Here is a 25,937-nt window from a genome sequence, read left to right as displayed (position 1 = left end):
CATGGCCCCAATTCGCACAGGTGAAAAAGAGGTTGCCAGCCCCTAGCCATCTACTGCAGAGTCTGTCTTTGTATTCTTCATCTATTCTTCACTTGTTTCTTTGTCTTCATCTCAGGCTGACGGGAGGCAGGGGCCAGGGTTCACTGCCCCCATTGGTTTAGATGCCTGCTGAGCTTGAGGTCAAAGTAGTATCTTCCAGTCAACCTCTCACACTGTTTGCTCAGGTAGTCGCCTATTGCAAGCCTCCACTCCTTTGCATATCCTCTGCCTGGAATGTTCCGATTCCTCTTTGTCTACCTGGCAAATTCCTGTTCATCCATCAAAACCCAAATTACCAACATCTTCTCCTAGAAGCAATTTATGAGTTTGCCCTAGACAGAACCAGTTCTTCCTTCCTGATCTGTGTCAGTGCTGGTCCAGGCTTCTGGGACCCATGTCCCTTATACCACGCTTCTTGTATGGCCCCTTTCCAGGAGGTTGTGATTACATATAGGCTTGTCTGTCTCCCCAGCTAGACGTAAGGACAGAGACCGCTTTTATTTATCTCTGGACTCTCAGCCCTTCCTACAGGGCCCAGCACATAGTAGGTGCTCAAGAAAGCCTGAGTTTAATTGGGGTCGGTTTGACTTGTAAAACTCGATAATGTTTGTAGAGCCTGTACTGTGTGCAGCACTGTTCTAAATGCTTCTCACACATTTAGTTCTCACAACAACCTCATGACGTTGGGTTGGTATTATCTCTTCACTGAAGAGGCAACTGAGGCCCAGAGAGGTTAAATAACCAACTCAAGGTTACACAGCCAATAAGCAGCATTGCCAGGGCCTGTTCAATGCTGAAGTCCTCATTAGAAATAGCGATAAATAAGAAATCCTGCTTATTTACTGCTATTTCTCAAACCAGTATGAGATGATTTGAACAGGTCTGGGATTTATTATATTTTTTTACATAACTATTTTAATGTATATTTGAAAAAAAAAACAAACCAATGTTTCAGACTCGTGTTCCTGGTAAACTTCTGTTCTTATAATTTCCCTATTCTTCTTTAGTCTTAAGACTAGTCTTATTTTCACTTGTTCATTTAAAAGCCTTTAATAGTTTTGTGTTGAAGCCACAAAACTTATTCTCTGGAGCATTTGAGATCTTCATCCCTGGGATATGTCATCAGTTTGGCTCAAATAAGTGCTTATAAAATTTTTTTTTTTAATTTATGTGTTTATATTAATGTGTTAGAAGAAAATGTAAGTCATGCATTAAACTCATGGCCTTTGGCTAGGATATAATTTTCTTTTAAAATTATAAAATCTGTTGTTTTTAAGTAAAAATAGCAATGGATTTAAATGAAAAATTCAAGTAAAAAACAGTAAAGATACTGAAAACAACACTACAGTGATGCTAGAATGACAGGGACACTTGTCCACACCCTGTTGCCCTCCTGGAGACAGTGGAAATGGTGTATCACAGAGTGAGCCTGGCTCTTAAAGAGACTGACGGCTGTCCTGGTCCCAGCTTTCCCTGTACCCACCACCTGTCCACTTCCCCCTCTCCTCCGCAGCCAGAGTGACCTTTGAAAAATGTAAGCCACAACCTGTTCCTCTCTTGTGAACACCCCTTAATGGCTCCCCATTGCATTTAAGAGAAGGCCCCACATAACCCAGCCTGCTCCAACCTTCCACACGGGCTGTTAGCTGGGGATGGTGTTGGCCTCATTGTTACTCCTGCCTGAGGGCCTTTGCACATGCTGTCTCTTCTGCTTGAACCATTCTTTTTCCAGATCTTCACACAGATGCCTCTTTCTCAGCCCCCTCCCCTGAGAAGCCACTTCCTCCACCGCCCACAACTGGAAGGAGCTCTTCTAAGTCCTCACAGTCACCTTACACTGGTTCATTTATCTGAACATCACTTCTAACACAGTCTAGATTTTTTATTTCCTTAAAAAAAAAAATTGTGTATTTTTTGTTGTTCCATTAGAACAAGAACTGTCTTGTCGTTGCTGTATCCCCAGAATAGTGTCTGGCACATAGTAGGTGCTCAATACATATTTGTTGGGCACACACATGTGTGAGTGTGGATAAGGGGGCTGGAGAATGGGTTTTAATTAAGCTCATGTATCCATAACTGGAAGGCAAGCTTCTCCAGAAACAGCTGAGAGGTTTGAGGTCCCCCAGCTGAATAGTCCAGGCAACTGAAACCAGAAATGCAGATGGGATTACTCACCCTTGGAGCCTAGAAACGCTGGCACCAAACACACTCCCATCCAAACACATCACAACACTGTGGGCCCTTGCGTCGCCAGGGGCCCAGGTGGCAGCTCTGGCATTTGGGAGTTGGCAGCAGCTGAGCAGTGTGGGCACAGCGGGTGGGCGGGGGGTGTGGAATTAGCTAGGCCAAGGGCCACGGAGAGGGTTGTCTGGCCTGGGGACAGGCAGTGGTCGAGGCAGGGGCTTGGGGGCAGGGACTTCTGAGCATAAACCTTGAGAAAAGTTGCTGTGAAGAATGAGCTCAAAGCTGGTGAAAAAGAAAAATTCCACTCATAAACCAAAGCAGACCACTTGATTGTGAAATCCATTTCCAGGACACTGCATGCTCTAAAAAGGGGAAATTCTCTCCTTTCTTCCTTTTTTGTTTTGTAACAGTTTTATTGAGATATAATTCACATGCCATATAATTTACCTATTTAAAATGTATGATTCAGTGGTTTTTCAATATAGTCAGTTGTGCAGCCATCATTACAATTAGTTTCGGCACATTTCCATCACCCCAAAAATAAACCTGCCACCCATTAGCAGCCACTCCCCGTTCCCCCTCCCCACCAGCACTAGACAACCACGAATCTACTTTCTGTTTTTATAGATTTATCTCTTTCTGGACACAACATAAATGGAATCACATGTGATCTGTGTTTGGCTTCTTTCACGTAGCGTAATGTTGCCCAGGTCCATCCATGTTATAGGATATATCAGTGTTTCGTTCCTTTATAGCTGAATAATATTCGAGTGTGTGGATATACCAAACTTTATTTATTCGTTGATCGGCTTATGGACATTTGGGTTGTTTCCATTTGGGGGGTATTATGAATAATGCTGCTATGAACACACGGACAAGTTTTGTGTGGACATATGTTTTCATTTCCTTTGGGTATTTTTCTGGGAGTAGAATCTACTTTCTTCTCAAAGGAAAAAGAAATCCCCCAAGTCAAAACGTGTAGCGTGGAGTGGATTTAAAGTGTCATTTGTGGCTATGACAGAACAAGTGAACTTCATGACTGTGGGAGCAACATCTGTGCCAGGAACATACTAGAAGCCCAGTGACTATTTCTGAATGAATGCCCAAATTCTTACTGATTCTGGTGTCCCCAGTGAAAATGCCTGGGCGGTGGGAGTGGGAATGCTATAAAAATGGGTCTCGATCCATTCATTTATTCAATACATACATAGTACATAGTAGTTAAATGCCATTTGAATTTAATCAACTATTTAGAATTTCTCGGACAAAGATGGCCGAAGCTCCAACCTCTATGTGTGGAACACAGGCTAGCAGGGAAAATGACAAGTAAGTACAGCACCAAGGCATGGAAGGGAAATAAGACTATTTTCTGTTCCCTCTCACTATTAGTGTTTCCCCCTGAGCCAATGGCACTTCCCCCAAATTCATGGTGTGGGATTCCTCTTGTCCCCAGGGCAGAAGCAGTGGTGGGAATGGAAGGCTCCGATCTACTTTTAAGGACCTATCCGTGGGGCGCCCCCTCCTGTCTTTTTGTCTGATATCGAGGGCCTATCTTAGTCTTTTGTGGAATAAAGAGCATCTTGTCAATGCCTTTTTCTGATTGTTGTTGACACATTTCCACCAGATTTCTGAGTCAGTCCAGGTTGTGTTGGGCGCCTTGGGTTCAGAGAGGAGCAAGGACAGTCTCTGTCCACCTGGACCTGCAGCCTGGAGGGCAAGACACAGGGCCCACAAGCTACCCAGATGACTCTGATTGGTCACTGGCTCTGGAACAGTCCTGGGGGCTCCTGTCAGAGAATATACAACCCTCTATGGTTTATTAACTTGTCAGACACATTCTTTTACCCCTTCCTGGTATACTTTAAGTTCTTAGAGTTTTAATGTGTCTTTATTTTAAAGAAGATATTCATTTGTTCATTCATAAACATTTATTGAGTACCTACTATGTGGCAGGTCCTCAGAGGGACACAGAGACAAATACAACTTTACTTCTGCCCTTGAGTACCTCATAATCTAGCAGAAGAGAAAGACAAGTAAATTACAGAGAGCCCTAAGTATGTGTTGTAATGGGGAACTGGATAAAAAGTACATTATTTTTATTCTATCTCACATGTAATTTTCTCATTTAGAATATAAAAATACACACACATATCTCACATATTATTTTAGTCACATATCTTACGTATATCCTGTTCTCATCTGGGTTATATGTAATTTTATATGTTATTTTTGCTTTTAAGTGGTTTACTTTTCTCATCCCCAAAAGAAGATATTTTATATTTTTCTACTGTATCTTTGAGTTTCATTTTTAAACAATACACTATATCCTTTTTTGAACAAGGTAATTTTTCTCCTGATTTTAATGGTAGTGCACGTTCAATGGAGAAAAATTTAGAAACTATAGAAGAAATAGATAAATAAAAATTGTTCAGAGTCTCACACCACCTGGAGCCAGGAACTGTCAACCTATTGTTGTCTTTCCTTCTAGTCTTTCTTCTAGACAGTATGTAATATTATGTATATTCTTTTTAAGACACACACAGTCTTACGTGGTTTTTAATTCTCACGGTATGGGCAGAGGCACAGGTTATCTCAGAGGATGAAGCAGCCACACCTCCCTTCCTTGAGGAAGGCCTTCACTTTCTTCCTCTCTGGGTCACAAGCTCACCCCATCATGGCTACTAAACTGAGGAGCCTGGGGCAGAGCCAGCTGACCCTGTGGCAGGACAGGTTTCTGGACTAGAGTTCTGAGGCTGTGCCCAAGGTCAGGGAGCCAGCCTGGCTCCAGAACCTGAGCCCTTGCTCACCCTGGGGTGGGGGGACAGCAGGTGAATTACTGTGGGGGGAGTGGATCCCCCTCCGCAGCAAAGGTTCTAAATAAGGTCCTGGAATCTGCAGTGTCAAAGTAACAGCTGAGAATCCGTGTGTCCCAGTGTCCCCTGCCACCCAGCCCAGAGTGACATGGCAGGGGGGGGCTCGGGGGGGGGAGGGCTGGAAAGCCAAGACCCACTACTCAACCTTTTGCCACACTCCAGCCTCTCTGAGAAAGGAAACTTCTCAGAGTAAAGTAAAGTACAGGAAATTTGTGTGTTATTAACCCCAGCCTGAAAAATGGAAGTCCAGGGTCTCCTGACTGAGTGGCGGTGGCCAGTTTTTCCCTGAATTAGAAAGAAAGAACGACCAGGCGAGGTTTGCTGCTGAGTAGTCTCGGAACCCTCGTGATAACTCCAGGACACAGGTTTCACTGCCCCTTTATAGCCAGGCGGAAACAGGCTGGGAGAGGTGGGTGACTTGCCCGCGGTCACACAGGTTGGGGTGGTTCTAAGATAGTCTCTGTTCCCCCATGTGCTCTCGTGCCCTCTCCGAGCCAGCTCTCCAGGCCCTGAGCGTCCTGCAGAAGTCATTCCCGGGCACCCCAGTCCTCACCTGCCCCCCTCTTCCCTCCATCACTGTGCAGGCAGAAACACAGGCTCCTCTCGCGGCTTCCCAGCAGCCCCCAGCCCTGGCCATCACATATAAATATTTATCTAGTGGATTAACAAACACAGAGAGGAGGCCTGCAGATTAAACCAGCCTGGAGCAGAAATGTCCACCACAGGTTTTCCTGGAGGTCTCTCCGTGCACAGTTGCACGGAGCCCTGTGCATGTGGATTGGTGGTGGTGAGGAAGAGAAAAGCGTCAGAGAGTGGGTGCAGGGGATTGACACATAGACTCTGGAGCCAGCATGTCTGGGTCTGAATCCCAGCTTCTCGGCTGTGTGACCTTGGGCAAGTTACCACTCCTCTCTGTGCCTATCTCCTCCTCTGGGAAGCCGGGGAGTGGGAAACAGTCCATAACCCCTAATTAACGCAGCAGAGCTGGTACAGGGGCCTGCATAGTGCCTGGCACATAAGCAAAAGCTTTCACAGTGACACACAATTTTGGGGAAACCAAGTCAAAATTCCAAGATGCAGTAACTCTATGACAAGGGGGAGGCCACTTGCACTGGGAGCTCCTCAGAGGAGGTACTATCTGGACTGTTCTGGAATTCTCCTGTCTAAAACCAACAATGGCTCCTCAGAACCAACACAGAGCGGGTTTGTTTATTATTTCCATGGCTCACAAGGCTCCAGGCTGTCTGGAACCCACACCAACTTCTTCATTTTGCCCCACAAACCTGCTCTGCTCACATCTTCCCCCCGCCCAGCAGTGGCTCGGCCCCAAACCCTGGAGCTGATGTTGACTCCCTCCCTCTCTCTCTCCCTCGCACTTTCCACCTTGCATCACCCACCAGTCCTTTCAAAATGTATCCTTAAACCAGCTACCTCTCTTGCCTCCACCCGTGCTCTCCCCAGGCCTGGCCCATCTCTACAGTGGGAGCCTCCAAGCTCCGGTCCATTTCTGCTTGTACTCAGGGCCCGGAGGCAGCCGGAGAGATCCTTTCAAAACACAACTCTGATAATGGCACCTCCACGCATTGGATGTCCCAGTTGCTTTGCATCACACTTGTAACCCCAAATCCTTACAGCTCACTGACCCCTAGACACTCAGGGCCCAGCTCTCTTCTCACCTCCCTCCTCCTGCCTCGGCACCCTTCAACCACACAGGCTGTGACCACACAGGCCTCCTGCCATTCCCCCCCTGACATGCCCTTCTCTATATGTTTCCATGGCGGCCGCCTTCCCTTCCAGGTCTCTGCCCAAATATCACCTCCTGAGAGCCTCCTCTGACCCCCCAACTCTCTCTCACACATATACACCACAGAATCCTCTTCACCCCTTTCCCGCCTTAGTTTTTTGTCAAAGTACTCACTTCTACCTGAAATTATGTTACACTATAACGTTATTTAAAATGTATAAATAATTAAACATTTTTACAATATTGTCTGTCTCTCTAAAGCAGGGGTGTCAAAACTGTGGCCCGGGCCAACTGCGGTCCGCAATCCATTGTTAATTGGCCCGCAGCAAATTCCAAAAATATATTTAGTTTACGTATATAAACCAGGTGAGGCAATACGTACTTCACCTCGAGTGAGTGCCCTGGCTGTTTGTGTATTTTACCGCATACGGCGCTTGGTGAAAAACGTTGAAAAAAGTTTGAACACCCCTACTCTAAAGTGTAAGGGCTAGGAGAGCATGATTATTGCCTGAAGAAAAGAGGAAAGGAAGGAAGGAACTAAGGGTCAGATCCGCTGGGTGGAGATAGGAGGGAGGGAGAGGGGAACGCAGGCACCAGGCGACCTGGGAGAACGGCAGGCCTGGCTCAGAGACACGGTGCAGAGCACTGTGGTACCTGGGGCTGGGAATGATTTTTGGAACCAAATGTTTGGAGCTTTAAATACCAGAACGTGGAACTGTGAAACCAACAAGCAGGATTCAGTCACGACCCGACAACCTCATCCTTCTCACCAGAAGGCAAGTTGACTTCTTGAACGGACAGTGAGGGCCGGTCAAGCCCGATAGCCCATCACCCAGCCTCGGTCTGAGCTGCTCTCCTGACCATCCTGCTAGGCAGCTGGGGAGGGTGTGGACTCAGGATCTGGGCCAAGGAGGAACTCGCAGCGTCACATGCTCTGGAATGCTGTGGCTGCGATTAACTCGCTCCAGACTCGCACAGTTCCCGTCAGAACATGAAACTGGGGGAAAAAACCCATGGGGCCCAGATTGATCAGCGCAGAACTTAGCAACAGAACAACATGCCATAGCCAACCCACTGCTGCAGCCGCGGTGCTTTCCACCATGCCCGGGGCTTGGGGACTTGGAGCCTGGCGGGCTTGCAGGGCCCCAAGGCCACCCCACTGGCCACCAGGACGGTGGACTGGGGCTTACGCTGGCCGTGGAACCACAGGGGCTCCCAGGGATGGCTTAAATTCCCACCATTACCCCATGCGTGCCCTGCAGGGAGCCTGAGAAGGGAACCCTGAAGGGTATACCTAGGCTTGGCCTTGGGCTCCCGGCTCACTCTGTTGGATGACGGGCTCACCAGGTCCACACCCTTGCCAAGAGCTGACCAGGGGATGGGGGACTTCAGAGTTTCAGAAACATTCAGAAGATCCCAGCATTTCTCAGGGAGTCACGGCCTCCAGTCTTCTCCACCATCACATCTGGATGGCAGGAGCGTGGCCCACTCCTGACCCAATTCCTCAGTCCCACCTTCCTCCTTCAAGGCCAGCTACACACTCGCCGGGCCAGCGTGATTATATCACACAATGTCTCAAACATATGGAAAAGTTCAGAAAATCCTATTGCGGATAAGCACCCCTCACTCCCATTAACCCTTAACGATTTGCCTTATTTGCTTCCAATCTTTCACTTTCTCTCCAAAAAAAAGACAGATGTACAAGACCTGTGTGAGCACAGCCATGGGAGGTGGTGGTGGGGTGGGGTGTCCCAGGCCCGTTTGGGGAGACAGGTAGATCAGCGGAGCTGGAGAGAGGGCCCTGGAAGGGGAGCACGGCCCATGTCAAACCTCGCTGCATCTGTCATGCTAATGAGAGGGTGCCTAGCAGATACCTGACAATAGGCCTGGCACATAGTAGGTGCTCAGGGAGCAGTGGATTTCCTGATATTTTTGCACCCCCCCCACCACCACCACTTCCTACAGCCTGTGAGGCAGGCAATCTACAAACGAGGAAAGAGAAGGCCAGACCGGGGCTCAAGGTGACTCAGCCAGGAAAGGGACCAGGACAATGAGCCTTCTTGAGAGCAGAGACAGGACAGTCACTGGTTCCCCCAGTGCTGTCCCTTCCTGGGGGAACAGGGAGAAGGGCCATCTCCAGGCTGGGCCCCTCCGAGGGGTGCTGACGTCAAGAACCGACCGGCAAACAGGGACTGTGAGGGCAGTCGCCTTCATTTCCCTGATGCAGCCATTTGGGGAATTCGAGGCAGGGGCAGGGGTTCTCCAGGGATGGGGGCTGTAGGCTGGCCCAATGACCCGTTTCTGTCTCTCTGCTGCAGCCTGGTAGAACCTGACCTACTAGTACCTGGCTGCCCTGCTGCATGGCGGGGGTTAGGGCAGACACACTGCAGCAGGGGGCCCACAGGTAGAGCAAATAAGGGTCCAGGGCCTGGAAACACAGCAACCCCCCGTCTGCTCACCTGACTTAGTGACTGTTCAGAGCAGGTTACTAAGGACAGAGCACCCAGTTCTGTCCTCCAAGGGCCCATCTGAGGCCCCACCTCAGAGGCGGGGCAGTGTGGGTCCCTCTGGAGCCCCAAGTCCCCAGGATGGATTCCCTGCCACGTGCAAGTAGTTTCTCCTCCCTGAGTCTCAGTGATTCGTCATCTGTGAGCTGTGAGGATTAAGTGACCCAGGTGGCATGTTCCTGGTACCCCATACACAGCAGCCCCACCCCTGTAAATACTGGGGTGCTCCTGTGACCCTCCACACCGCTGTTGTTCTAAAGCAGCAGGTCTCAAAGTCGGGTCCTCGCACCACCAGCCGCAGCGTCACCATGGAACCTGTTAGAAATGAAAATTCCCAGACCTACTGAATCGGGAACTCTGGGGTGGGGCTCAGGAGTCTGTGTTTAACAAGGCCTCGGGGATGCCCACTCACGTGTGATCACCACTCTCTTGGCATCAAGCTGACCATGTCACTTTCCTGCTCTAGACCTTTCCCTGGCACCCATGGCTTTCTGGATAAAGTCCAAGGGCTTGTACGTGTTCAAAGCCCTCCCTTGAAGGCCCTGACTGACATGAGGTGCCTGGCCTGTTTCCCAAGTCAGGTGACAGGCTACTGGAGGGTAGTGCTGCGACTTGTGCCTCAGTCCTGTGTGCCTGACCCCAGCTGCTGGCGGACTGCAAAGTGGGCAGGAGAAAACAATGGCACATGTTGACTATGCGTGTGGCCCCCAGTGGCAGGCTGAGGTTCAGATTCTGGACCTCACTCTAGTGAACTGGGCAAGTTGCTCCGCTGTTTGGAGCCTCAGTGTCTTCATCTATCAAATGGGTACAATAATAGTGTCTGCTTAGGTTACCGTGAGGATTAAATACCTGTGCAAAGTGCTCAGCCTGGTGCCTGGAAGATGTCTTTGAGTATCAAGGGTCCACAATTCCTTATCCCAAACTCTTGGGGCTGGAGGTTTCAGAATTCTGAAAATCTGAAAGATTTTAAAAAGGGAAATACACCATATATTACACAACATACACAAGGGAGGGGTCTTCTGTAAGCAAGCACACTGATGTTTCTGCATCGAAACATACGAATATGCAACGTGAGTGCAAATAACAAAGACTATCAATAAATAGTTTCTTATCAGTTCAGGTTATGCTATGGCTCTTGGATTTTTCCAGAAGGTGATGGGGAGCCATCAGAGGGTCTAGAGCAGGAAAGTGACACAGTCGGTGTCACTACAAGACTGGTGCCCAAACGTGAGCAGGCACCAGAATCCTCTGAGAACTTGGTAAACAGACGGCTGGGCTCCACACACAGTCACTCAGGCCTCATGCCTGCCGATGAGCATGGCATGGCCACTCTCCCATTTTACAGAATATTTTATGGAACACTGAAGCTTAGGACAATGAAATCGCGTGCCTGGGGCCTCACAGCTAAGTGGCAGGGTTGGGACTTGCCAGATGAGTTTTGGGACAAAATTGATAAAAACCTTTTGGTTTTCAGGGATGAACTGCCCTCACGCAGGGGTCAGTCACAGGCCTGTGACACAGGGAAAGAACATAGGCTTCAGGATCTAAACCGCTTCTATCACTTCTTGGTCGTTTCACTTTGGCCAAGTGACCTTGCCTCTCCGAGCCTCAGCTTCCCCATCTGTACATTGAGATTAGCAGTTGCTCTTGGGCATGGTTGAAGGAGGAAGGCCTGAGATGGAGGCTGGTCACCCATCCCATGGGTACTCAGGAGCAGCCCTGTTTCTGGCTTTGCTCTCCTCTGGGGTGTCAGCCCCAGAATTCCCCACGCCCCACCTGCAGCCCACACCCCAATGGGCCTAGGCCTGGGCACGTCCCCAGCATGAGGAGGAGCCCTTCCAGCCTGAGTTGCCCAAATACTGCGGAGGCCTGTTGGTTCCTTTCCATGGTGACGGCACCCTGAGCGGGAGGAGGAGAAGGGCGTGCCTGTGCCAGGCACCTGTAGGTGCCGTCCCCATCCCCGCGACAATGCAGGAAACAGGCTGGCTCACACAGGCTGGCGTGGCCAATGTCATCCAAATGAAACTACAGGGGCAGCTGGGCCTCAGAACACCAGCCTTCCTGGCGTCCCGGTCTGTGTGCTCCAAAGCTACACTTTCCACTCCAACCAGCGACGCTGTCGCATTCCCAACACAGATGCACTCGCTCGCTCTCTCTCTCTCTCCATCCTCCCTCCCTCAAAAACTCTTCTGTCAAAGTTTAACATTTTTCTGAGCACCACACCAGATTGGGGTGCTCAAAGATTCCAAAACCAGAGGCCTGGGCTCAGATTCCAGCTCGGCCCAGGACCAGCTGTGTGATCTCAGGCAGCTGACTGGGCTTTGCGTGCCTCAGTTTCCTGTTTGTGAAGAACTTGACACCTCCATCCTTCTAGGGGCTCGGATCCAAATCTTGGAAAATTCCTTGACTCTGCTCTTTCTCTTATCCCCCTGTCTGACTCTCAGGAAAGCCACTCTCCCCACCTTCAGCTATATCTAGAACCCAATGACATCTTTCTCTCTCCAGCTCTGCCCTCCTACTCAGAGCCACCACTTCCTTTCTCTCTCTCTCTCTCTCTCTCTCTCTCTCTCTCTCTCTCTCTCTCTCTCTCTCTCTCTCTCTCTGTCTCTCTCTCTCGCCCCCTCCCCCATTCTTTGGTCATTTCCATATTTTCTGCCAAAACTTGATGTTCCAGGCTCATCTTGCATTTTTCCTGTTTCAACCTTGAATCATCCAAGTCTCCCCATTGCCCTGGTTCCTTTTATTGGGGAATGATATTTAGAAACCAAGATCTGGGTGCTAGGTGGGCTCATTGCTCCTGGGATGTCATCGATCGCAGGCCCTTTCAGCAGACAGAGCTAGAACCCAACGTTTACCTCTACTTAGAGCATGAGCTCACTTTTACCTCAAATTCGAGTCCAACGCAGCAGGCTTCTTCCTCACGGTCGCCCTTCCATGTGCGCATGTCCCTTGCTGAAACCCCGACTCCCGTCCACAGCCTCTGTGCTCAGTGCTGCGATAACCACAGAACAGTTTCAGACCTGGTGAGTGACAGGAAGCCTATCAAGTCAAGTTCAGGCTTTCTTTCCAGTTCCACTGCCTTTAAAATCGAGGGCAACATAATCTATGGCTGTGTTAGAAGTTGCTGGAATTCTTTCTTCATCCCTTCTCTGTGGTGTCATGACATCAGGGTGGTGGAGTGCAGGATGCAGGGCTCAGGAGTCGAGGCACGGGCCAACGCAGTCTGCAGGGGTCAGCAGAGGAAGGAACCAGAAAGCCAAGTTAAGGTCTGGACCTTGATCCTGTACCATTGGGGAGCCCCTGAAAGATTCTGGAGGACAGCATGATGTGGGCACATTGCATTCGGGCATGGTCATCCGGGTGCTGGGCCAACTGGGGGGGAACCTGGAGACTCTTGTCAAGCCTGGCCCCACAGTTCCTATACCCCAAGCCTCTACTCCTTCCTGAGCCATCTACGAGCCTGTCTCCCGAGAAAGAGGCCCCGCCTGGCACACTAAGCAAAGTCTGGGTCACCCCACCGGTCCCCTAACCCAGCTCTGCCATTCTCTGGCTGGGTGATCTTGCACAAGTTACTTCCCCCCGGAAGCCTCAGTTTCTTCATCTGAGCCATGGGCAGAATCCCACCTGCTTCAAGGACAGTGAAGCTCAGCCATGCCACCACAAGTGAGAGTCCTTGCTGCATGGTATAGGGCCGTGGCTGTGCATGGGGGGGGGGGGTGTTTGCCCCAGTTTTTCAAACTCCCATAGCGCCTGGCTGAGCCAGAGCTTCCATGTGCTTCCCTGCTCTGCTCCCACCTCCAGGTGGTTCACCGGCCCCTGCCCTTCCCAGGAGATGCTGTAGGTCACATGTTGGCCTCAAGGGGTCCTGAGTTGCTGCAGCCAGAGAGTTGGAAGGGCCTGAGGAAGGCCAGCTCTCAGATAGCTCTGAGGCTTCTGGGCATAGGGAACCCAGAAGGGCAGATGGGGAAGACCTGTCACTCCCTGACTGTGACCTTGGGCAAATCACCTCCCCTCTTGGGCCCTCAGTTTCATTATCTCATACTGGCATGGTTCTCTTGAATGATGATGACAAGCATTTAAAAATAACATCAAATAACCCAGCAGGGTGCACGGCACCTAGGAGATGCTAGATAAATGTTAATTTTGCGATCCATTCTCTCTTGCTTCTCCTCATCAGTTCCTGGAGATTTCCAGGAGCCCTGAAGACCCTGCTTTGGCTGTGGCTTCTCCTACAGTTTCGTCAACTGTGAAATGGGGAATAACAGTGCCCAGCACCTAGTTGGTGCTCAGCCCGTGTTAGTGGCTGTCATGGTTGCTGCAGCAGTCAGATGACCTTTTAGTCTGCGCCTTGCAGACCCCCTGCCCAGGCTGGCCACCACTGGCATGTCACAGCTGCACGCCTCGGGGCCTTTGCTCAAGCTGCTCCCTCTGCCTGCGCACCCTTCCCCCTGGTCAACTCCCCACTGCCTTCCTCACCCCTTCTCCTTGGGCATTCTTACCACTTAGTTTTATTTTTTCCTGACACTTGCCAGGATCTGGAAGGATCTTTCTTATTTCTTCTATGTATCTGTTCATCATCTGTCCCCATTAGTTTGGAGGTTCCAGAGGGCACAGCCCTTGTCTTGCTCTCTGCTGTGTTCCCAGCTCATGATATAGAACCTGGCACATAGTAGGTACACAGTGCATACAGAAGGAAGGAAGGAAGGAAGGAAGGAAGGAAGGAAGGAAGGAAGGAAGGTAGGAAGGGAGGGAGGAAGGGAGGAAGGAAGGGAAAGAGGGAGGAAGAAGAAGAGATAAAGGAGAGGAGAGGGAGGGCAGTGGAGGCCCGTGGAGGTGGCGAGGAGGAGGGACTAGCCGCCCCCTCCTCTGCTTCTCCCCACAACCATTTTTCAGATTCCCATGGCTGCTTTCACTTGAGCTTTCTTTCTTTTTAAAATTTAATTTGATGGTGGTAAGAACACTTAATATGAGATCTACCCTCTCAACAAGCTATCAGACGTACAACACAGCGCTGTTAACATATGCACCGTGCTGTAGAGCAGATCTCCAGAACTTACTCATCTTGCTAAACTGAAACTTCATACTCAGCGATAGCAACGTCTCCTCCCCCCTCCCACGGCCCCCAGGCCCCTGGCACCCACCATGCTACTCTCTGCTTTTATGAGTTTGACTCTTGTAGGTACCTCATAAAAGTGGAATCATGCAGTATTCGTTCTTTGTGTCTGGCTTATTTCACTTAGCAGTGTCCTCAACATTCATCCATGTTGTTACATATTACAAGATTTCCTTCTTTTTTTGTGGCCAAATAACACTCCATTGTGTGTATATATCACATTTTCTTTATCCATTCATCCATCAGTTGACATTTATGTTGCTTCCACGTCTTGGCTTTTGTGAATAATGCTGCAGTGAACATCAAACTTCAAAGTTTATGCACAGCAAAGGAATCATTTAACAGAGTGCAAAGGCAACCCACAGGATGGGAGAAAATATTTGCAAACCATATATCTGATAAGAGCTATACATCCACAATATATAAGAAACTCCTACAACTTAATAGCAAGAAAACTAATAACCCGATTTAAAAATGGACCAAAGACTTGACATTTCATGGGCATTTCTCCAAAGAAGACATACAAAGGGTCAACAGGTACATGGAAAATGCTCAACGTCACTAATTATCAGGGAGATGCAATCAGAACCTTACATCTGTTAGGCTAGTGTCAAAAAACAAAGACCACAAGTGTTGAGAAGGACATGGAGAAATTGCAACCCTTGCACTCTGATGGTGTGAATGCAAAATGGTGCAGCCACTATGGAAAACAGTATGGAGGTTCCTCAAGAAATTAAAAATAGAACTACCACATGACCCAGCAACTCCACTTCTGGGTATACACCCAAAGGGATTGACACCAAGCTGTCTTTTGCAGTGGTCAGTACTCTCCTTCCCTAGGTGTCCATTGGCCAGCAGTTACTGCCCTTCCCCCATTCACACTGCCCCTGGGCCCACACATGTTGGTGGAGTGCTCAGGAGGGATTAACAGGCCTGGAAACTCAGGGACACCTCAACTTCTAAATCTGGTTTCCCAGCGGCCGCTGTGAAGGTTTCATTCATTGCAGGAGTGCTCACTTAGGCGTTAATAGGGACCTCTGCCACCACCTACTGGGCACCGGGGAAAGGGCCCTATAGTCACCCAGGGATCCCCTCTGTCATCTGGACATTTATAAATAAATGCCAACAACAGCAATAACAATGGCCATGATTTATGAGATGATTATTCTACATCAGACTTCCTACCAGGTACTTTCAAGACACGATGTCTTCATCTTTAACAACCTTGAAATGTGGCTGGCACTATCCTTATGTATTTATACAGAGAGATGAGACTCAGAGAGAATGGTCAAGGTCACACAGCTAGTGAGCGGCCCAGTCTAGAGTCTAACCTAGGTCTCTCCGGCCCCAAAGAGGGGCTGAGCAGTGTCCTAGAGAGGGAATGTGAAGGTGGGCAGGAAACGGGCGTCGAACAGAGTGGAGGGCCACAGAAGGCTCCGGAAACTACTCCTGGTGCCCTTCCCAGGAAGTTTCCCTGACAGTTAGTCACCTTCGGGGTATCCAGGCTGTGCCAAGGCCTTGCTCTGAGCCGTCCTCAGGACATCCTTCCAGCCCCCATAGACATACAAGCCCTCACCCAACATCACAGCTGGGGAAACCGAGGTGTGCAGGAGCGGAGAGCCTAGATCATGGCTTTCCAGGGAGCGTGGGGCAGAGGAGAGTCTGACTCCAGCCCGGCGCTCTGGGGGCACAGGTGATCAACAGGGAAGGGAAGGCAGATCTGCACACAGGTTTCAATGGTCTGTGTTAGCTCCTCAAGTCCCAGGGGCCAAAGTCGGGCTGGCAGAGTGGGCTGGAGAGATTCCTGGGCATGCGCTCTGAAGTGATGGCCCTGCTGCGGTCCAGAGCGCTGTCTGCCACGTTAGGAGGGCTCTCCAATGGGGAGCATGTTGCTGATGTCAGAAAGGTCAGCTCTGGCTCTCTGCCTGGCTCTGCCACTTTCTAGCTCTGTGACCTTGGGCAAGTTCCTTCAGCTTCCCGAGCCTCAATTTACCCTCCTGTAAAATGGGACTAATCACAGCCCCTACCATTTCGGGCTCAACTGGAACTCCAATGAAAACACACAGGTAAGGCCCTGAATGCGTGGTAAGTGCCTGATGAATGGTATCAAAGACCCCCCACGGACACATACCAGCCATGCCTCAAATCCTCTTCAAGGCCAACGAGCAGGTGTGGTTTGATGGCTCTGCAGAATTGGGGAAACTGAGTCACTGGGCCAGGAAGTGCCAGGGTGCAAGCTTCAGCCTGAGTCACAGGCCTAATGCTGGGAAACCTCCTTGTAGCCACCTCCAGAAATGCTTCACACCCCCGTCTGCTGGCTTTGGTGCCTCCTCTCCCTCCCCGTCCCACCAGCCAGGGGTGTCCGCAAAGGGCAGCCTGGGCCCCAGAATCTGCGTCTTGTCAGTGAATGATGCTGGTATGCACATCTATCCCCGCTCTGCACATGAGGGAGCTGAGGCTTGGGAGGGGAGGTGATTTGCCCAGGGTCACACAGCTGAGTTGGGGTAGGACCCTGACTTGTCCTCAGCAGTGTCTACCACAGAAAGTTCTGGGAGCTAGACTCCCTCAGGACTGGCTTCCGCTGCCTCGCTCAGGCCTGGGATCAAATGCAGTGCGGCAGGAAGCCCTTCCCATCCCAACTTCCCTGAACTAGGACACACTTTGACGTCAACACATCCACATTCCTGCCCTCAAGCTCCAGGGCGGGGGCACTGATTTCCTCCCTCTGGAGTTGGCATCACAAACAGGAAGCGGGGTCATGTGGGTGGGTCTGGGCCAGGGCATCGAGGAGGAGGGGGTGGGAGTCCAGTCTGGGCTGTCAGTGCCCAGCCGGCGCCTACCTGGCTCCGGGCATCCAGGGAGGGCCAGGGGTCCTGTTATAATACGCTTGCGGGGTCACACTGTTCCTAAGACACGTACAAAGGGCCTTCAGGGACGTCATCCCTTTTGGTCTTCACAAACTGTTGCAGTCATTCATTAAGATTAATCTCGCCGATTAACAAGAATGGCTATTTTGGGTTGAGCACTTACTCCAGCCGTGCACTTTACATGACTTCTCTCATTTAATTCTTATAAACAACCCTCTTATCTTCCTTTAACAGATGAGGAAATGGAGGCACTGGCAGGTTAAATCAGTTGCCCAAAGTCCCACAGCTGTCTGGAGTGGGCAGGGGTTTGGACCCACCGGGCACAGGCCTCCTCCCCATCTCAGCCCCTTCTCATCACTGCAGTGTTGGAAAACGAAAATCTGATCGTGTCTCTCCAGGGCTAACCCCTCCCATGATTCCCCTTTACTCTGGGGACAAAATTCCGTGCCCTGAGGGAAGCATTCTACGCCTCCACCTCCCAGCCGGCTTTCTTGCTTTAAATGTACTGAGCCACTTCTCATTCTGGAAACCACTCTCATTTTTTCATTGTGACCACTTTTTATACAAGAGGAATCCAAGGGTCAAACAGGGGACAGAATTTACACCAGGTCACAGAACCAAGGAGGAGGAGAACCACAGTCGCGTTGGGTCTGGCTGGTGCAAAGCCTTCCCTGCCTGAGGTTCCCAAGTATTATGGTGTGGAGGAAGGGCCAGGGGCTTGTTCAGATGGCAGCTCCCTAGGCCCCACCTGGGAGAAGCAGGGGAGGGGCCTGGGAACATGCATTGTTAGTGATCTCCCCCGTAAGTCTACCTCTGCTCTCCAGTCCTCTGCAGCCTCAGAGCTGTCCGAAGGGTCCCAGTTGTCACAGAAACTTCCATCCTGTGGAGTTTTTCCAGCTGGGGGCCTTGCCCTCCCAGGGTTCATGTCAGCCAGGGGCCACCTCTCCCCTGGAGCAGCCCTGACGTCTCACTCCTCTTCTTCACGGGTCCACAGTGGCCACTCCATGCTTCCCTCCTCACTGTCCTCACATTCCCACCGGCAGGTGTGTTTCCCACATCTGGGAAGGGCTGGTGCAGACTGGGGTCGTCACACTTGATTGTGCTGCAGAATGCCCTGGGGGGCTTTTAAAAACAGATGGCCAGGCTCACCCCCAATCTCTGATTTGCAGGTCTGGGTGGGGCCCTAGAGCACGCATTTCTTCTTCACTTTTCTTTTCCTTTTTTTTTTGGTGAAGCCATCTTATGTCTCTATAGTTCCTTCAACTAAAAGCACAAATTCTCCAAATTCTTAAACAAGGCCCTTTAAGTTTGTAATACTGTGTATACCTTTAGCAATAACTGACCACCAACTTGATTAAGGATTCATTTCTGAGTCTTTTCTAAAATTTTCGGCATAGCTTCTTTCTCCCAACCTTGATGCTCTCCACACATCCAGCCTTTCTCATAGCGATGTGAGGGGACCCGGGCTGATGGAAGGGTATTATTCCCGACGGCACCGCTGATGGTACAAAACAGTCATTTCTGCGTCATTCAAGGTGAACCTTAATGTAGGACTCTTGAGGTTAGTTTCAGAATCTCATTTGGTGTCATGCAGTATCTCATTGGGCCGGCACACTCACTAGCAATCACCAGTGTATCTCTAAGACGGGTTGGAAAGAAGGATGGTTGTAGGGGGGTTACATGCCCGTGGTGGGGAGACCATGATTTTCTACCAAATGCCCAGGCCATGCTGTTGCCGGGGGCCACACTTTGTGTGGGGGAGGCCAGATGCAGGGGAGGCCAGCCAGCAGGTACCGCTGTGCCTCAGTTTTCTCATTTATCAAATATGGAGACAATGATGCCTACCTCTCAGGGCTGTTGTAAGGTTTGAAGGGCACGTGAGGGGAAGGGACCAGGATTTGCTTTTCTTTCCCGCTCAGAAGTCCTTTTTTAGGCTGGTTCCTTCCACGAATGTTTTTGAGTAAATACACCTAGTTCTCCCTTGAGGCTCCTGGGCTCAGGTTTCCACAGGGCAGGGAGGATTTTTGCCATCACCCTGAGTTCTGTGGGAACTCCGTGGGGGAGGCGCTACTGGTTCAACAACCCCACTTAACAGATGGGGACACAGGCTGAGTGTCCTCCGCTGGAACAGCTGGGAAACGAATGGCAGGGGAGGGAGTCTAAGCAAGTCTCCGTCTTTAGGGGGCCGCAGAGCTTCTCAGGGAGGTCACTGCGCCCACCCCTGAAGGAGGAGACCCCAGACGATGGGCTCCGCCCCCTGCCGTTGGCAAATCCTTGAGTCCACCAGGCAATTTCTCAGATTACGGCGCCCTCTGGTGGTCAGCGTGCAGAGGCGAGGAAGGCACGGAGCCTGGCTCCAGAATCGGACAGTCCTCCTCTGCCAGGTATTTATTAATTCCTTGATTCACCCATCCATCCATTTCACCAACATTTTTGCACTGCCCACTGAGTGCTCGCCACGGGGATAGGCACCAGGGACACACTGGGACCAAGACAGACGCGATGGCTGCTCTGGGAGGACAGAAGTTATTCACATACCTATTCAGATGTATAAATACAGCCTGTATTAGAAAGGCGGGGAGGAAAAATTCAGGGTGCATGCCAGTGTATGCCTGAGGGACTGGCCCGAGGCCAAGTCAGCCAAGGTTCTTGAGGTGACAGGCTTGATTCAGAGCTAACTAGAAGTGGGTGGGCATCAGTCGGGGAATTTTAGGCAGAGGAAACAGAATGTGCAAAGCCCTGAGTGGGGAGGGAGCCTGCTGAGCGTGCAGGCTGGAGCCCAGCTGAGTGGGGAAGGTGGGAGGGGGGCAGCGGTGAGAGAAAGGCTGGGGAGGCGGCAGGCTGAATCTCTCAGGGCCTTCTGAGCCTCCTCGGGAAGCTTTCTTATCTCCCAGGTCCATCAGGAAGCTGTCATAGTTAAGGACATGGACTCTGGCCCCAGGCTGCCTGGGTTTGAATTCTGTCTGCATTTTGCCAGCTGGGTGACCTTGGGCAAATTGCTTAAGCTCTCTGTGCCTGTGTCCTCACGCAGGTAGTTGGGATGGTAACAGATTAACCAAGCTGCCCTCATAGGGCTCCTGTGAAGAATACGTGAGTCTGCACAGTAACATGCCTGGAACAGAGAAGGCCCCTGGGAGCGCCCTATGAATGCTGGCAGATATTATTGAGGCTGTTGGAGGGATCCAGGATGGGGTGACAGATCAGAATCCCAGTGACAGGAGGACTTGGCCTCTGAGGAGGAGGATTTGAAGGGACATGGGAGCAGAGAGGCCAGAGAGGGGCTGCTGCAGCCTCCTGAGGGGAGAGGGCGACCCCCCCCCACCACCAGGGTGCTTGTGGGGACAAGAGGACACATTCCAGATATAGTTAGGAGGTAAAGTCAATGGCGCTTGGTTCATGGATTATATCTGGGGGTGAGGGTAGAGAGGGTCCAACATCACTCCTGAGATTCAGGACTTCACAACTGAATAGAGGACGAGATGGGGACGACAGGGGTTTGTTGTTGGATTGATTGATGGACTGAGTGATTGACGGGGAGGGCACTGGGGTACCCCGAGGTCCGGGGTTAGTTTGCAGCTCCTGGATGGTGGCCTGGAGGAGCTGTCCAGGAGATGGAGGCTGCAGGGTACAGTGCTCAGAGAGTGGCCCAGGTGAGAAAGGAATTCTGGGTCACCTGCATAGGGCCAGTTCCTAAAGCCATAGTCGAGGATGTCTCCATGAAGGAGAGAAAACAGAGGTGGGGGAGGCGAGGCCTGGTTCTGAGAGCTAAGGAGAACCCACCGGCAATGGCTGCTGAGGGCAGGACGGGCTGGAAGGACCCTCGGGGCTAGAATTTCTGGTTCTACCAGCACCTGGCTCAGGAAGGCGCGTCTCTGTCTGCCAAACCTGGGCCCTCCTTCCTCAAAGGGCCTGTTCAGCCTAAATTCGCCATGTGCATTCTCCCTGTTTCTTTCAAATGCCCCTGCCTTGCCGCCTAGCCTCCACCGTGTGGCCATTCCACTAATTCTTTCTACTTCCTCTCCTCCCACTCCATTTCTTCCAGACCCTCCCTCTGTGTGCCTCGGCTCAGCCGACACAGCAAAGATACCACCAAATGCCCCACAGCTCTGGCAACTCTCCCTGCCTTCCATTACCTCTGCGCCCTGGGGAGGCCTCCTCCCTGAGGTCCCTCAAATGGGGGTGGTTTGAATTTTCAACACTCACAGATCCCAGGGTTAGTCCATGGGGCGGCGTCTTCCTTGATCACTTGAGCCTCTTCAAGATTTCCCACCTTCTTGCAAAACAGCCACTGCTCTGAGGTCCCTGGTGTTCAGCTCGCCCAGCCATTGCTCCTCCACCTCCCTGACACCGTTTCATGGACCCACTTCCCAACCCTTCCCTGTTCATTTGCGGAGAGCTCGAGACCTACCGTCTTCCTGTTTGGCCCAAGCTTTGCCATCATCTTGGGTGACTTTGCCAGCCAGTCCAATGCCATGATGCCTTCTCTCAGTGACTGTGGACTCAATATTTCCTTTCCGTTCTGACCCCTTTTACTTTATTTATCGTAGGACTATGTCATGAAAGCAGTAGAAATTTATTCTCTCACAGCTCAGGAGACTAGAAGTTCAAAAGCAAGGTACCCACAGCATTGTTTCCTGTGGGCGGTTCTAAAGGAGACCCTCCCCGCCTCATTTAAATCACTTTAATCAGACACCGGTGTCCACCATTTCATTGGAATTGCTCCTGTCAATCTCCCAGAGTCCTCCACGTCGCTATCCAATGGCCACTTCTCTGTACTCATCAGACCTCATCTCCCAGCAGCATCTTCACAGCTGACTCTCCCTCCTGGAGAAACTCTTCTTGGTCAGGACACCACACAGAACTGCTTCTCCGATGGCTGCTCTCCCCCTAACTGAGCTCAGACCTTGAGAATCCTCAGGTGTGGTCCTGAGCTCCCTGCTTCTCTCCACTTACACTGTCTCCTCAACTGAGCTCATATAATCTCGTGATTTTAAATACCTCCTATATGCTGTTGAGCCTCATATTTATACCTCACTTCTAGGTTGTTCCCCCCAGCTCCAGATTCATCTGTCCACTGCCTGTCCTCTAGAGTGTTCCACAGACGTCTCAATATGAATATATCCCAAACGTGAAGTGTAGACGTTCCCATAAAACTTGCCCCCTTGTTCCAAGTCTACTGGCGCCACCACCCATGCAGTGGCTCCAGTTGGAAAGTTTGGGGTCATCCTTGATTTCTCTCTCCCTCCCACCCAATCCAACCCCTCAGCACATTGTTGTCTCTGTCCCCCCAAACACATTCTTGCTCTGTCCACTTGTGTCTATTGGTCCTGCGCCCCCTGAGGCAGACCCCCTCCATCTTTGCCCTGGACCATGTGGCACCCTGGCACCGCTCTCTGCTTGGCCTCTGCCCCACCCCCGGCCATTGTCCACAGCCATCTTCAAAGATTGACTGAACACCTACCATGTGCCAGGTGCTGGGGATAAAAAGTGAATAGGATAGACCTGTCCTGCCCCCACTCACCTTCTCATAGGGTGAGCGAGAAAGTAACCGACACAAGGTGACAAATGCTGGGAACATAAACAGGGTGCTGAAATAGACCAAGGTCTGCCTAGCGTGGTCATGAAAAGCATTTCGGAGAGACATTCAAGCTGAAACTTTGGTGTGGCAAGGCCTTGCGTGCTCCACTAAGGAGCTTTGGGCCTGACCGGAGAATTTTTGAAGGATTTTAACTAGAGAACTGATACAATCTGGTTTATGTTTGAAGAAAATGCCTCCAGCCGCTGGGTGGACAATGGGTTAGGGTGGGGTGAGATCACTAGGTGGAAAGCACGGATTGGCCAGACCATGTGCACAGCTCTCAGCCAAGAGAATGAGATCAGCACCCCGACCCCCAGAGGGCAGGGCTGGAGTGGGGTGGGTGGGTTCCCTGAGGAAAATCAAGGTGCCGTGTTCTGAAGAAAGGGAATGAAGGCAGGGCTGGAAAAAAAAACAAATTATGGCTCTCCACATCAGGGACCACTGTGGAGTTCATCAAAGGGAATATGATGGACCTGAAGAGCGTAAGAAAGTAAAGGACCTTTACACCTGGGGGCTCAGTGGAAGTTTATTGAGTGAAGAGCTTACCTGGGTATAAAATATGAAGGACTGTACATGCCAGGAGGCAAAGAGATCTCTCAACTCCTGCCGGTTCAGGAAGCCTGCAAAAGAGGCAGGAACCATCCTTCATGGTTTCTCGAGGATGTAACACTTATAAAGGCATGGTTCACAGGGTCCAGTCTGAGGTAAACCCTGTGGGGATCAAGACCACAGTCCAGCAAACAAACAAACAAAAGCGTGTCAACACGGCACAATTCCTCTGCGTGTATTTCTGTCACCACAAAGAGGACTGACATCCTGCCCTCCTCTCTCACTCCAGGTGCTCTGAGTCTGTCTGCCAAATCCTACACAATCTCCCCCAGCCCCCACCTGCGGGACTCCTGTGAGCTCCCCCTCTGCCTTTCCTCTCAGGACCCTCCCAAAAGGTGGAGAGGGGAGAAGTGGAACAAAGGCAGCAGGAGGGAGCCAAGGCAGACTCAGGACGCGCTCAATCTGGAGCAATTGTCCCTCGGGCACTGCAGCTGTTCAAAATAGCGCCCTCTTGGACACCTCCCCCACCTGTCTTCCTCACCCACCACACAGTTGTTGGTTCCCTGAAGAACTAGCTGTGGGGAGCTCCGAAGAGCCCTGCCCTTGAAGCTAATGGTTTACTGCAGGAGACAAGAAGGAAGCAAATTGTTACAGATTAACCCAGCCTGGTGGGGGGTGTGAGGGGGCGTGGGAGGGGGTCTGCCAGGAAAGGTTTTCAGGAGGAGTCATGGAAACTGTTTGAATGGAGAGCAGGTGAGTAGGCGTGATGCAGGCATGTGTGAATGTGTGCACCGGCAATGTGTGTGTGGGGGGAACATTCCAGATGGAGAGGGAAGCATGTGCACAATGAATGAATCTTAGCCTCTAAACCCAGGCATGCATGAAATGAGCTTATTTCCCCCACACCTTCATTTCCTTTAGAGACCCCATTCCACTGGGGCTCCCTCCCTTTCCCCCAAAGTCATGGCCAAATTCCAGGGGCTTGTATTGTGCTGAGATGTTGATGGGGAGTAGGTGTAGAACACAGAGCCGATCCTCAATTTCATGTCCACATGGTAACCCAGGATGGTCCTAGAGCATCTGTTACGCAGGGAGTCCTTGCATCCTATTCACTTTCTGCCCTGCGGCATCTTTCCTTGGAGTGTGGAGGGAGCGAGAGATGCCAAGTAAGGAGGAAAGTTCAGGAGGTCAAAGAGACTGTTAATATTTTAAAAAGTATGAGCCTTCCACATTTGTGAAGGCAGTTCACTCTGGCTAGCACACAGCAAGCTGTGGGTATGGTGGTGCTGGTGGTGGGAACTGTGGGGGAGGGGAGAATAGCTGGGGTCGACCTGTCACCCTCTTTCTTTCATCAATAAAGCAGGGGGTGGCCTGAGTCTGACAACTGGCACTGCTCTCTCCCGCACAGCAGGTGGGCTCTTTAAGGCCACCTGGGGGCCTTAATTTCACTCTACAAAGAACATGCAGCACCCCCCCCCCCCCCCCCCCCCGCCCGGTGGCTCAGGCGGTTGGAGCTCCATGCTCCTAACTCCGAAGGCTGCCGATTCAATTCCCACATGAGCCAGTGGGCTCTCAACCACAAGGTTGCCGGTTCAATTCCTAGAGTCCCGCAAGGGATGGTGGGCTGCGCCCCCTGCAACTAGCAATGACAACTGGACTTGAAGCTGAACGGCACCCTCCACAACTAAGATTGAAAGGACACAATTTGACTTGGAAAAAAGTCCTGGAAGTACACACTGTTCCCCAATAAAGTCCTGATCCCCTTCCCCAGTAAAATCTTTAAAAAAAAAAAAAAAAAAAGAACATGCAGGGAGAGGTCTCCAGGTGGTTTGGGGCAATTAGATACCTATTCTGTTACTAGAGAAACTGAGAGTAACAAGTGCCATTGACTTTGCTGGATCACGGAGGTGACAGAGCCCACATCTCACCCTGACCCCAGGCACAACTCCTTCACTGGAAGACAAGCAGGGAATCAAACAGCTTTTGGAGACGCACTCTTCTGATGTAATCGTGACTTACCTTCTTAGCATTAGCTGGGCAGTTTTGCAATTTATCAAGAAAACCACAGCTCTGAGGGAGAGGCTTACCAGGTGAATCAGAGCTTGAGTGTTTTCTATTTTATATGCAAGAGGAAGGAAAAACAAAAGGGATTATTTACAAAGAAACATTCAAGAGCTATTCTCAAAGTGGAGGACACCACCCTATCCAAACCAGCTCATTCTTGTCCTTTTGTGGGTGTATTTTGTTTTGGGAGTTTTCTCATTTCAGTTTGTTTTCTTGTTTTTCTTTTTTTGTTTATTTTTGTTTTGTTTTGTTTTGTTTGTTTGGTTATTGGCCTGACAAGCCACCCAAGCTGGAATGAAGCTGCCTTGGAGACGTTGCATGTATTGTTCCATCTGTCTGGCAAACCCTTCTTCCTCTTCTCTGCACAGAGACCATCTGTTCCTTAAAGGTTCCCTACTCCTGGAAGCCTCTCCTGACTC

The 25,937-nt window shown here is 50.7% G+C and overlaps 1 long non-coding RNA gene across 1 annotated transcript; it reads right to left on the bottom strand.

Annotated features, from left to right (window-relative positions):
• Positions 1–1,968: 1,968 nt before the first annotated feature.
• LOC109452410 (uncharacterized) lies at positions 1,969–17,614 on the bottom strand. The gene is made up of 5 exons (XR_002138134.3): positions 16,592–17,614; positions 14,531–14,750; positions 12,232–12,570; positions 10,197–10,303; positions 1,969–9,662 (listed from the first exon to the last, which is right to left on the bottom strand). It is a non-coding gene; the product is annotated as an uncharacterized LOC109452410 (long non-coding RNA).
• Between the last annotated feature and the right edge of the window lie 8,323 nt (positions 17,615–25,937).

The sequence above is a fragment of the Rhinolophus sinicus genome, chromosome 5 (assembly GCF_057876585.1).
Source record: "Rhinolophus sinicus isolate RSI-liver-muscle chromosome 5, RSI-T2T, whole genome shotgun sequence".
In the NCBI taxonomy this organism is placed as follows: domain Eukaryota; kingdom Metazoa; phylum Chordata; class Mammalia; order Chiroptera; family Rhinolophidae; genus Rhinolophus; species Rhinolophus sinicus.
This window is presented reverse-complemented; position numbering and strand designations above follow the sequence as displayed.